Source organism: Oncorhynchus tshawytscha, linkage group LG19, assembly GCF_018296145.1.
Source record: "Oncorhynchus tshawytscha isolate Ot180627B linkage group LG19, Otsh_v2.0, whole genome shotgun sequence".
Taxonomy (NCBI): domain Eukaryota; kingdom Metazoa; phylum Chordata; class Actinopteri; order Salmoniformes; family Salmonidae; genus Oncorhynchus; species Oncorhynchus tshawytscha.
The window spans coordinates 26,175,371-26,188,953 of record NC_056447.1 but is presented as its reverse complement, the minus strand read 5'-3'; the positions used below and the strand labels follow the sequence as shown (position 1 = coordinate 26,188,953).

Sequence of the window (13,583 nt, the reverse complement as noted above, 5' to 3'; positions counted from 1 at the left end):
ATTCAGGCCAAAGAGTTCAATCTTGGGTTTATCAGACCAGATAATCTTGTTTCTCATGGTCTGAGAGTCTTTAGGTGCCTTTTGGCAAACTCCAAGCGGGCTGTCGTGTGCCTTTTACTAAGGAGTGGCTTCAATCTGGACACTCTACCATAAAGGCCTGATTGGTGGAGTGCTGCAGAGATGGTTGTCCTTCTGGAAGGTTCTACCAAGGACCTTCTCCTTCGATTGCTCAGTTTGGCAGCTCTAGGAAGAGTCTTGGTGGTTCCAAACTTCTTCCATTTAAGAATAATGGAGGCCACTGTGTTCTTGGGGACCTTCAATGCTGCAGACATTTTTTGGTACCCTTACCCAGATCTGTGCCTCGACCCAATCCAGTCTCGGAGCTCTACGGACAATTCCTTCATCCTCATGGCTTGGTTTTTGCTCTTACATGCACTGTCAACTGTGAGACTTATATAGACAGGTGTGTGCCTTTCCAAATCATGTCCAATCAATTGAATTGACCTCAGGTGGACTCCAATCAAGTTGCAGAAACATCCCAAGAATGATCAATGGAAACAGGATGCACCTGAGCTCAATTTTGAGTCTCATAGCAAAGAGTCTGAATACTTATGTAAATAAGGTATTTCTGTTTTACAGTTTTTTTTTTACATTTGCAAAAATGTTTCAAAACTAGTTTTCACTTTGTCATGATGGGGAATTGTGTGTAGATCTATGAGGAAAAGCAATTAATGAATGCATTTTAGAATAAGGCTGTAAAGTAACAAAATGTGGAAAAAGACAAGGGGTCTGAATACTTTCCGAATGCACTGTGTGTAGTTCATAAGGATGAATGACAGGATATTTGTGTCAATACACGAGTGAGAGACAGATTTATCATATTGCGTCAATCACTGTATTATCTAATAACAAAATGTGGAAAAAGACAAGGTGTCTGTATACTTTCCGAATGCACTGTATATCTGATGTGACAAACTGCATTTCGTATTTTCTTGTTTCAGTGATGGTCTTTTCAGTGTTTCCTACTTTGTACTCCCTGCACTGTACCTCGCAAAGCAACTACTCGCTATCCCTCTTGATCTCGCAATCTTCTGTTTCTTCTCTCTCTCTCTCTGTGTCTGCCCCAACTAACCTAATGAAGCATAAAATAAATGCACAGACCGGACAAGTTGTCACGCAATGGATTATAGTCATTGTAGTTAATCACCACGATTTCTGCGCTAAACTATGTAGGGAGTAGGAATATTTGCCTATTCTCTCTCTCTCGCTCTCTCTCTATCTTCAATTCAATTCAATTCAATTCAAGGGGCTTTATTGGCATGGGAAACATATGTTAACTTTGCCAAAGCAAGTGAGGTAGATAATATACAAAAGTAAAATAAACAATAGAAATTAACAGTAAACATTACACTCACTGAAGTTTCAAAAGAATATAGACAGTGTTGTAACGATGTACAAATGGTTAAAGTACAAAAGGGAAAATAAATAAGCATAAATATGGGTTGTATTTACAATGGTGTTTGTTCTTCACTGGTTGACCTTTTCTTGTGGCAACAGGTCACACGTATTGCTGCAGTGATGGCACACTGTGGTATTTAACCCAGGAGATATGGGAGTTTATCAAAATTTGGTTTGTTTTCAAATTCTTTGTGATTCTGTGTAATCTGAGGGAAATATGTGTCTCTAATATGGTCATATATTAGGTTAGGTTAGGTTAGGAATTGCAGCACAGTTTCCACCTCATTTTGTGGGCAGTGTGCACATAGCCTGTCTTCTCTTGAGAGCCAGGTCTGCCTATGGCGGCCTTTCTCAATAGCAAGGCTATGCTCACTGAGTCTGTACATAGTCAAAGCTTTCCTTAGGTTTGAGTCAGTCACAGTGGTCAGGTATTCCGCCACTGTGTACTCTCTGTTTTGGGCCAAATATCATTCTAGTTTGCTCTGTTTTTTGTTAATTCTTTCCAATGTGTCAAATAATTATCCTTTTGTTTTCTCATGATTTGGTTAGGTCTAATTGTGTTGCTATACTGGGGCTCTGTGGGGTGTGTTTGTGTTTGTGAACAGAGCCCCGGGACCTGCTTGCTTAGAGGACTCTTCTCCAGGTTCATCTCTCTGTAGGTGATGGCTTTGTTATGGAAGGTTTGGGAATCGCTTCCTTTTAGGTGGTTGTAGAATTTAACGGCTCTTTTCTGGATTTTGATAATTAGCGGGAATCAGCCTGATTCTGCTCTGCATGCATTATTTGGTGTTCTACGTTGTACATGGAGGATATTTTTGTAGAATTCTGAATGCAGTCTCAATTTGGTGTTTGTCCCATTTTGTGAATTCTTGGTTGGTGAGCGGACCCCAGACCTCACAACCATAAAGGACAATGGATTCTACAACTAATTGAGTATTTTTAGCCAGATCCTAATTGGTATGTTGAATTTTATGTTCCTTTTGATGGCATAGAATGCCCTTCTGCCTTGTCTCTCAGATCATTCACAGCTTTGTGGAAGTTTCCTGTGGAGCTGATGTTTAGGCCAAGGCATGTATAGTATTTTTGTGTGCTCTAGGGCAACGGTGTTTAGATTGAATTTATATCTGTGGTCCTGACGACTGGACCTTTTTTGGAACACCATTAATTTGTTCTTACTAAGATTTACTGTCAGGGCCCAGGCCCTCCTTGGTTCAGATCATCAGCAAACAGTAGACATTTAACTTCAGATTCTAGTAGGGTGAGGCCGGGTGCTGCAGACCTTTCTTGTGCCCGCGCCAATTCGTTGATATACATGTTGAAGAGGGTGGGGCTTAAGCTGCATCCCTGTCTCACCCCACGGCCCTGTGGGAAGAAATGTGTGTGTTTTTTTGCCTATTTTAACCCTACACTTGTTGTTTGTGTACATGGATTTTATAATGTCACATGTTTTTCCCCCAACACCACTTTCCATCAATTTGTATAGCATACCCTCATGTCAAATTGAGTCAAAGGCCTTTTTGAAATCAACAAAGCATGAGAAGACTTTGCCTTTGTTTTGGTTTGTTTGTTTGTCAATTAGGGTGTGCAGGGTGAATACGTGGTCTGTTGTATGGTAATTTGGTTAAAAGCCAATTTGACATTTGCTCAGTACATTGTTTTCACTGAGGAAATTTACGAGTCTGCTGTTAATGATAATGCAGAGGATTTTCCCAAGGTTGCTGTTGACGCATATCCCACGGTAGTTATTGGGGTCAAATTTGTCTCCACTTTTGTGGATTGGGGTGATCAGTCCTTGGTTCCAAATACTGGGGAAGATGCCAGAGCTAAGGATGATGTTAAAGAGTTTTAGTATAGCCATTTGGAATTTGTTGTCTGTATATTTGATCATTTCATTGAGGATACCATCAACACCACATGCCTTTTTGGGTTGGAGGGTTTTTATTTTGTCCTGTAGCTCATTCAAGGTAATTGGAGAATCCAGTGTGTTCTGGTAGTCTTTAATAGTTGATTCTAAGATTTGTATTTGATCATGTATATGTTTTTGCTGTTTGTTCTTTGTTATAGAGCCAAAAAGATTGGAAAAGTGGTTTACCCATACATCTCCATTTTGGATAGATAATTCTTCGTGTTGCTGTATGTTTAGTGTTTTCCAATTTTAACCAAGAAGTGGCGTGCTGTTCCTTCTTTTTCCGTAGTGTATTTCTGTATTGTTTTAGTGATTCCCCATAGTGAAGGCATAGACTCAGGTTTTCCGGGTCTCTATGTTTTTGGTTGGACAGGTTTCTCAATTTCTTTCTTAGATTTTTGCATTCTTCATCAAACCATTTGTCATTGTTGTTCAGTTTTCTATTTGAGATTTTTAGATTTGACAGGGAAGCTGAGAGGTCAAATATACTGTCAATATTTTCTATTGCCAAGTTTACACCTTCACTATTACAGTGGAATGTTTTACACATGAAGTTGTCTAAAATGGATTGAATTTGTTGTTGGCTCATTGTTTTTTGGTAGGTTTCCAAACTGCATTCCTTCCATCTATAGCATTTCTTAATGTTACTCGATTCCTTTGGCTTTGATGCCTCATGACTGAGTATTGCTCTGTTCAAGTAGACTGTGATTTTCCCGTGGTCTGATAGGGTCTCTCTCTCTCCTCTCTCTCTGTGTGTGTACGAGTTGAACTATTCTTGTGGGAACCAGAAGACCCCACAAGAACATTAATCAAACTAAAAATTTGACCAACTGGGGCCTCACAAGTCAAATGCTATTTCTAGGGGGTTTAGGGATAAGATTAGAATTAGTGGTAGGGTTAGAATTAGGTTTAGGGTTATGGTTATGGTTGGGCTTTCGGGTTAAGTTTAGGGTTAGGTTTAGGTGATTAGGGAAAATAGGCTTTTGAATGGGACTGAATTATGTGTCCCCACAAGATTAGTTGTACAGGACCACACTACTGGTCAAAAGCTATTGAACACCGACTCAAGGGTCTTTCGTTATTTTTTACTATTTTCTACATTGTAGAATAATAGTGAAGATATCAAAACGATGAAACAACACATATGGAATCATGTAGTCACCAAAAAAGTGTTAAACAAATCAAAATATATTTTATATTTGCACACTCTTGGCATGCTCTCAACCAGCTTCATGAGGTAGTCACCTGGAATGCATTTCAATTAACAGGTGTGACTTCTTAAAAGTTCATTTGTGGTATTTCTTTCCTTCTTAACACCTTTGAGACAATCAATTGTGTTATGACAAGGTGGGGGTGGTGGAGGTATACAGAAGATAGCCCTATTTGGTAAAAGACCAAGTCCATAGTATGGCAAGAACAGCTCCAATAAGCAAAGAGAAATGACAGTCCATCATTACTTTAAGACATGAAGGTCAGTCAACAAGGAAAATTCCAAGAACTTTGAAAGTTTCTTCAAGTACAGTCGCAAAAACCATCAAGCGCTATGATGAAACTGGCTCTCATGAGGACTGGCACAGGACCTGAAGACCCAGATTTACCTCTGCTGCAGAGGATAAGTTCATTAGAGTTACCAGCCTCAGAAATTGCAGCCAAATAAATGCTTCACACAGTTCAGGTAACAGACACATCTCAACATCAACTGTTCAGAGGAGACTGCGTGAATCAGGCCTTCTTTGCTGCAAGGGAAACCACTACTAAAAGATACCAATAATAATAAGAGACTTGCTTGAGCCAAGAAACACGAGCAATGGACATTAGACTGGTGGAAATCTGTCCTTTGGTCTGGAGTCCAAATTTCGCTGTGTCTTTGTGAGACGTTGTGAGACGTTGTGTATTTCCCACCGCAAAGCATGGAGGGGGAGGTGTTATGGCGTGGGGGTGCTTTGCTGGTGATACTGTCAGTGATTTATTTAGAATTCAAGACATACTTAACCAGCACGGCTACCGCAGCATTCTGCAGCCATATGCCCTCCCATCTGGTTTGGGCTTAGTGGGACTATCATTTATTTTTCAACAGGACATTGACCCAACACACCTCCAGGCTGTGTAAGGGCTATTTTATCAAGAAGGAGAATGATGGAGTGCTGCATCAGATGACCTGGCCCCCACAATCCCCCGAACCCAAATCCAATTGAGATGTTTTGGAATGAGTTGGACCAAAGAGTGAAGGAAAAGCAGCCAACAAGTGCTCAGCATATGTGGGAACTCCTTCAAGACTGCTGGAAAAGCATTCCATGTGAAGCTGGTTGAGAGAATGCCAAGAGTGTGCAAAGCTGTCCTCAAGGCAAAGGGTGGCTATTTGAAGAATCTCAAATGTTTAACACATTTTTGGTTACGACATGATTCCGTATGTGTTATTTCATAGTTTTCATGTTTCACTTTTATTCATCAATGTAGAAAATAGTAAAAATAATGAAAAACCCTTGAATGAGTAGGTGTTCTAAAACTTTTGACCGGTAGTATGTGTTTGTGTGTTTGTGTGTGCGTGTGTGCGTGTGTGCGTGTGTGTGTGTGTGTGTGTGTGTGTGTGTGTGTGTGTGTGTGTGTGTGTGTGTGTGTGTGTGCGCGCGTGCGTATAGTCGTGTATGTGGGTGTGTGTGTGTGTGTGTGTGTGTGTTTGTGTGTGTGTGTGTGTGTGCGTGCTGTAACGGTTTTGACTTGAGGTTATTATTTATAGGGGTGCCAGGTAGGTTGTGCCTACCAGAGAAAACATTGGTTTCTTCTTTTAGTTTGGGTGGGAATGAGTCCCATCTGGTCCGTCAAGTCAATACTAAGGATTTAGGTAAAAGTCAGGATGGAAATAAACTTTTCATAAACCCTTAAAACATTGGAAAGAACTTCAAAAACAACTATATTCTTTTGCGTGGGTTGTATTAGCAAAAACAATGATTACACACACACATACAATAATATCACAATGAGTTCTGGTTCCCCCAGAAATGTCCTGTACCTCGGGCCTAAAAAGAGTCCAGCCCGGTAAAGGAGTTCAGTGAACTCAAGTGACTTTTGTCACGCAATGTTTGTCCATTCATTCAGTGTAGCGTAAACCCAGTATTTAAACATACCATCAATATAACAATTATTTTACCACAGAACTTTAAAGCGTATCAACTCTTACTAAGTCCTCAACTACAACTAACTACATAAATCATCACAGTATACCTCACATCAAAACAAATGAAATACCGTATACAAAAAGGTTGTAGTCAGTCGGTCAGTCAGACAATCCAATCCGCCAATAGATCTCCAGCGGAGAAAGGCCACGAAGAACGGAGAGGTGTAGTCCACAGACGCAAAGAGTGGATCCGATCCTGGGTAAACTCTATTAGGCTACAAAACACACGTTTAAAACAAACGGAATAGAGAAGCTTCGGCACTGAGGGTTGAACACATCCTCATTCACGTCTCCATCACAACCCCACTTTTGCGCTGGATTTCAAATTGGTCAGTCCAGTGGATGTATGTAAAAAAATGGCACAAGGGATGGAGTCCACATTCAATGTCCTCTTTACACCTCAGGAGAACAAGGTACTGTCAACACAGAGACATTTTTTTTTAAATCATGGCAACACACTTAACAAACAGTTGGAACACTGTAATAAACCTTTACGTTTTATTTAAATGCTATGGATCAAATCAAAAGAGTTTCAAACTTCATTACAACTTAAGTCAATCGATTGATGCTCATAAAAAGTCCTCTGTCTGATTTCAAAGGAAAACCTGCTTTCTTATGTTCTGAAAATTCCTGAAAGAAATGTAGGCCTAGTTATGAAACCAGTCTCATTCATAACATTTGGTCTGAATGAAAGATTGCAATTCTTCAGATTTCCTATTCATTAATGACAACCCGGTGAAACATTAATGACAAAGCTCATATTCCTTGTTAATGCGCCTCTGCACTGTAATTCTATCAGAGAATGTGCTTTGATGAGCATGAGAGGAAATGTTTCCACTACCGCCTACCCTCTCTCCATTAGCTTCCATTCTCCAGGCTCTTATATGGCTTGGTAATCTGCTTTGCTTTGTTTGCACATGAATACAGAGTGCTGTAGCTATACTATAGCAGTGTGTGTGTGTGTGAGAGAGAGAGAGAGGCTCAGGGCCCTTGGCAACATAATCAGGCCTTGAAGCAACTCATCAGTATGGAGACAATAGTGAGCGATGAGGTCTGTTTGGATGACAGCTTCTCAAGGAAAAAGCATACTTTTCTTAATGTTATAATGATTTGAACAATTGGAGCAGCAGTGAACCTTCAGTTATGCATGTGTTATATAGTAACTAGATGTTCCCGATCATGACGTGTCCTTCATGCACCACTTGAGGCGCAAGCCATTAAACAGGAAGTACATAAGAAACTGATCAAAGTTGCATCTGAAGTCTACCTCCGTTGTCCTTGTGAATTTTTAAAGTAACCTCTCTAGGATGGCATGGACCATTCTAGACTTCCCTTACCAGCTGCACTTCTCTCTGTGCCCTGTGAAGTGCTCCTCACTGCCGACCTTGCTAGTGCGCAACATTGTGCAAAAGTGAGGCCCAGTTCCAGCTTAGCACACACAGGTGAGATATGATCTATGCTAGGAGTCTATTCCAGCCTCTAGTCTGTTCGAGTCTAACCTATGCTAAACCAACCAATCCTGCCTGTTCATGCCTTTGTTCTGTCAAGCCCTTTCTCAGTGTAGCCCCCTCCATTGATGTTAGTGAGAGCATGCAGGTGAGGGTGGACTTCCTTCCCAAGACTGAAGGAGACCACAACGAGGACCTGCTGCTTCACTACCATACACATGCAAGACCATTACTCTAAAGCACCAGCTACGCCACACAGGTCTGGCTAGCAGAGATTCAGTATCTTCTGGAACTTTTCAAATGGTCAGGGAAACATTCAGCATTATACAGATGTTACCCACGCATCTATACATTACAACCATCTACAAAATTCCCCCTACAAAGTACAAAACATACTCATTACACACCCCTCCCCAGAATAACAACCGATAGACCAACTCACTTTGCAATAGGCTAGCACACAAGTACTAGCTCTACAGTAAGTAAGTAGTAAGTTACTTTACAGAAACACATGAACGCACACGCTCATGTTACATAAGTATTTTTGCATAAAGATAATCAGCTACATCAAGTGTAGTGGAACTAAAAGGATGAATCTGTTTACCATACATTCGCTGTGAACACAATAATAAAATATCCCCTCCCTAATGACCCTGCAGCAGGAATGGTAAAACAGTGCTAATCATTTCAGGAGCATTTATCCACACAGTCTTTAATCTCTGCTCTTTCACACAGGTTGCACCTAGAATAGAGGGAAAACACCCTCTATGCATATCCTATTAACAGATTTATGAGTGTGGATGGCTGGGGGTGATGGTGTTATCTGTTCCTACAGCAGTGTGCTCAGCCCAGTTAGAACGGGCTTTATCAGCCCCTGGAGACACTTCTCTCTTGATTTCTTCGTGTGATTATACTAGTTAATGGTTTGAGATATTGATAGAACTGCTTTCTTTTCCAGCCGGACTGTAAATGGATGTGCATTTATTTATTTTTAATTAGAGCTCTTAAACTGTCCTACGTTTGTGATTGTGATGATGATGGGTGTGCTGGAGAAGTGACCATGTGGAATTCAGAGGTGATTGCAGTGTTAATACAATTTGAAAAAAAGTGTTTAGGCTATGGTGAAATCCAGGGTTGATGGAGGATTTAGAGCAGTCCGCTTTATCACTTAATCATTGTGACAAGTCTTTGGTAGAAATTAAATCCTTTGGTAGAAATGAAGTTGTTTGGGCCTCCCGAGTGGTGCAGCGGTCTAAGGCGCTGCATCGTAGTGCTTGAGGTGTCACTACAGACCCAGGTTCGATCCCGGGCTGTGTCGCAGCTGGACCGTGGCCGCGAGACCCATGAGGCAGTGCACAATTGGCCCTGCGTCGTCCGGGTTAGTTGAGGGTTTAGCTGGCCGGAATGTCCTTGTCCCCTCGCACTGTGGCGGGCCTGGCGCATGCACGTTGACATAGTTGCCAGTTGGATATATCATCATTTGGAACATTCAAACTAGGCTATAGGCAGTGTGTCAGCATGCATGTGATAAATAATAAACATAATCATTTTGTAATAATAGCCACTGACAGGGATGATGGGTAACTGACATTGGGATTATGGGTAAAATAAAACTGAAAAAAAATGCAAGATGTGATGAGAACTGTACATACAGTAAACCAATAACAACAGGGATGAAGGGCCACTGATGGGGATGATGGGCCACAGACAAAGGGATGATGGGCCACTGACATGGGATGAAGGGCCACTGACAGGGATGATGGGCCACTGACAGGCATTTTCCACAGTTTGGATGTTATGTTTTATTAACGGGGATAAATGGGCTCAACTGACAGGGATGATGGGCCATAATAACAAAGTAAAACCATGGGCCATTTACAGGGATGATGGGCCACTCAGACCTTGGGAAGAAGTGATCCACTGCCTCAAGGGATGATGGGCCACTGATTTGGGGATGATGGGCCATTCTTCTGGGGATGATGGGCTCTATCAGGTTGAATGGGGAGGGACTGATGGGCTATTTTCAGACTCTCCAGAGATGATGGGCCTGATGTTTTTGCAAACCTGGTTTGGGGATGATTGGGCCTTAGCATTTACGGGGATGATGGGCCACATTCAAACTAGGCTATAGGATGGACCACTGCGGGGATAAATAATAAACATAATCATTTTGGGATGATGGGCCACTGACAGGGATGATGGGCCACTGACAGGGATGATGGGCCACTGACAGGGATGAAGGGCCACTGACGGGGATGATGGGCCACTGACAGGGATGATGGGCCACTGACAGGGATGATCAACTGGCCAGGGGGGGTTCCAAAACCTCTGTGGGCCAGTGGGCAGCCCTGAATGTCAAGCCCTAGTGTGTTTGTGTGTGTATAGTCGTGTATGTGGGTTTGTGTGTGTGTGCGTGTGTGTGTTTGTGTGTGTGTGTGTGTGTTTGCCTCAGGTGGTGCTTGGTGCTCTGCTGTCTCACTGCATAAACATCCAGGTCTACTGAAGGGCAGCAGCATTAACGTTTTATAAAGTGCTCTGCTCTAAAAGACCACTTTAGGCCCATCAGTTGAATATCATTTTTAATTTAGCACCTTTCCCTGTCTCCTTCTCATCTATGTTTCAGATTAAGCTGATCTGGAGGTTACGCTCTGGAGTCAGTGAATGGAGCCTGCCAGAGAGCAGCCTCACTGCAGGCTCTCACTCTCATATTGGGACTTCAAACTTACATTTCTGGGCAGAAAGTCATAAGCATCTTGTCAAGAAGTACCGGACAAGTAGTACATGTTTGACCCATGAACATATAATTTTAACCATGGTAAAATTTTGGCAATGGTGGATGCATTTATCTCTCTGATGTTACTGTACATACAGTGTCCATCTATTCTAATCAATCGATCTATTGATTTATTAATTTGCCCCCGAGAAACCCTCATCTTGAACACATTTACATATTGTACATTTTATTGAACTGTAGCTGATGCGTCACAAATTAGCCTCCTTTGCTCAAGGGTGTGACTGCTAGTTACTGAGATTCAATATGATAACCATCTCGTTAGATATGAATCCAGCTCCCCAGTCACTGCTATGTCATTTTCCTAAAATCAACACAATAATGAAAACAGGGGTCAGGTTGCTACCTTTGCTCCTGCCTGAATACTTGGATGCTAGGTGACAGGAGACAAGAAATGGTACTCTCTCCTGTTCTTTTGATGTGCTAGATAAAAACCAGCAACAATATTCACACAGGAAAAAACCCTCTAAGTCAATTCTGATGAGAAATGCTATCATTGGGTTCAAGACAGGCTACCTTTGCTATTGGAATGAATGAATTAGTTATGGTCTTATCGCTGCTCATATTAACTTTTTTTGTGTGTTTATTTAGGAACAAAGAGACAGTTCCTTGATGAGTTTAGCCCAGACTCTTTTAGGAAAGCACAGGAGCTCTCTCTCACACAGGCACAAGCACGCACGCACGCTTGCACGCACGCACGTACACACACACACACACACACACACACACACACACACACACACACACACACACACACACACACACACACACACACACACACACACACACACACACACACACACACACACACACACACACACACACACACACACACACACACACACACACACACACACACACACACACACACACACACACACACACAAACACTGTCTATTGTCAAATGCAGCATGGGCAATCAAATGGAGAACTTTCATCAGTAGTATCAGCTGAGGTTAAAACATCCTCTGCATAGCCTGGAAACTGATGGCTGTGCAGAATTAATCTCTTGAGAAAATGAGATGATGAAAGCATGAGATTGGCTTGAGCAGTGTGGGAGAGAGGCTAATGTTCCCTGCCTGTCAACAGTTGTCATAGCATCAGGATGTCAGCGATAATTATGGTGCCTTCATTTCCCCCTCTATCACAGCTTTATTGCACCTGACATATGATAATGTAAAAATATAATATCAATTCTATAGGCTTCAGGCATGTTTGTCATTATGCACTGAGTGTACAAAACATTTAAGAACACCTCTCCCCCTCTTTTGCCCTCAAAAGAGCCTTAATTTTGTCAGGGCATAGACTTTAAGTGTCGAAAGTGTTCCTCAGGGATTCTGGCCCATGTTGACTCCAATGCTTCCCACAGTTGTGTCAAGTTGGCTGGATGTCCTTGGGTGGTGGACCATTCTTGATACACACAGGAAACTGTAGAGCGTGAAACACCTAGCAGTGTTGCAGTTCTTGACACAAACCTGTGCGCCTGAAACCTACTACCATACCCCATTCAAAGGCACGTAAGTATTTTGTCTTGACCAGTGACCCTCTGATTGGCACACATACACAATCCATGTCTCAATTGTCTCAAGGCTTAAAAATCCTTCTAAAACCTGTCTCCTCTCCTTCATTTACACTGATTGAAGTGGATTTAACAAGTCAAATCAAATCAAATCAAATTTTATTTGTCACATACACATGGTTAGCAGATGTTAATGCGAGTGTAGCGAAATGCTTGTGCTTCTAGTTCCGACAATGCAGTAATAACGAACAAGTAATCTAACTAACAATTCCAAAAAAACTACTGTCTTATACACAGTGTAAGGGGATAAGGAATATGTACATAAGGATATATGAATGAGTGATGGTACAGAGCAGCATAGGCAAGATACAGTAGATGATATCGAGTACAGTATATACATATGAGATGAGTATGTAAACCAAGTGGCATAGTTAAAGTGGCTAGTGATACATGTATTACATAAGGATGCAGTCGATGATATAGAGTACAGTATCTACGTATGCATATGAGATGAATAATGTAGGGTAAGTAACATTATATAAGGTAGCATTGTTTAAAGTGGCTAGTGATATATTTACATCATTTCCCATCAATTCCCATTATTAAAGTGGCTGGAGTAGAGTCAGTGTCATTGACAGTGTGTTGGCAGCAGCCACTCAATGTTAGTGGTGGCTGTTTAACAGTCTGATGGCCTTGAGATAGAAGCTGTTTTTCAGTCTCTCGGTCCCAGCTTTGATGCACCTGTACTGACCTCGCCTTCTGGATGACAGCGGGGTGAACAGGCAGTGGCTCGGGTAGTTGATGTCCTTGATGATCTTTATGGCCTTCCTGTAGCATCGGGTGGTGTAGGTGTCCTGGAGGGCAGGTAGTTTGCCCCCGGTGATGCGTTGTGCAGACCTCACTACCCTCTGGAGAGCCTTACGGTTGAGGGCGGTGCAGTTGCCATACCAGGTGGTGATACAGCCCGCCAGGATGCTCTCGATTGTGCATCTGTAGAAGTTTGTGAGTGCTTTTGGTGACAAGCCGAATTTCTTCAGCCTCCTGAGGTTGAAGAGGCGCTGCTGCGCCTTCCTCACGATGCTGTCTGTGTGAGTGGACCAATTCAGTTTGTCTGTGATGTGTATGCCGAGGAACTTAAAACTTGCTACCCTCTCCACTACTGTTCCATCGATGTGGATGGGGGTGTTCCCTCTGCTGTTTCCTGAAGTCCACAATCATCTCCTTAGTTTTGTTGACGTTGAGTGTGAGGTTATTTTCCTGACACCACATTCCGAGGGCCCTCACCT

At 42.1% G+C, this 13,583-nt stretch overlaps 1 pseudogene; it reads left to right on the top strand.

Annotated features, from left to right (window-relative positions):
* The first annotated feature begins 7,846 nt into the window (after nucleotides 1-7,846).
* Nucleotides 7,847-13,583, top strand: part of LOC112219233 — a 62,004-nt pseudogene continuing 56,267 nt past the window's right edge.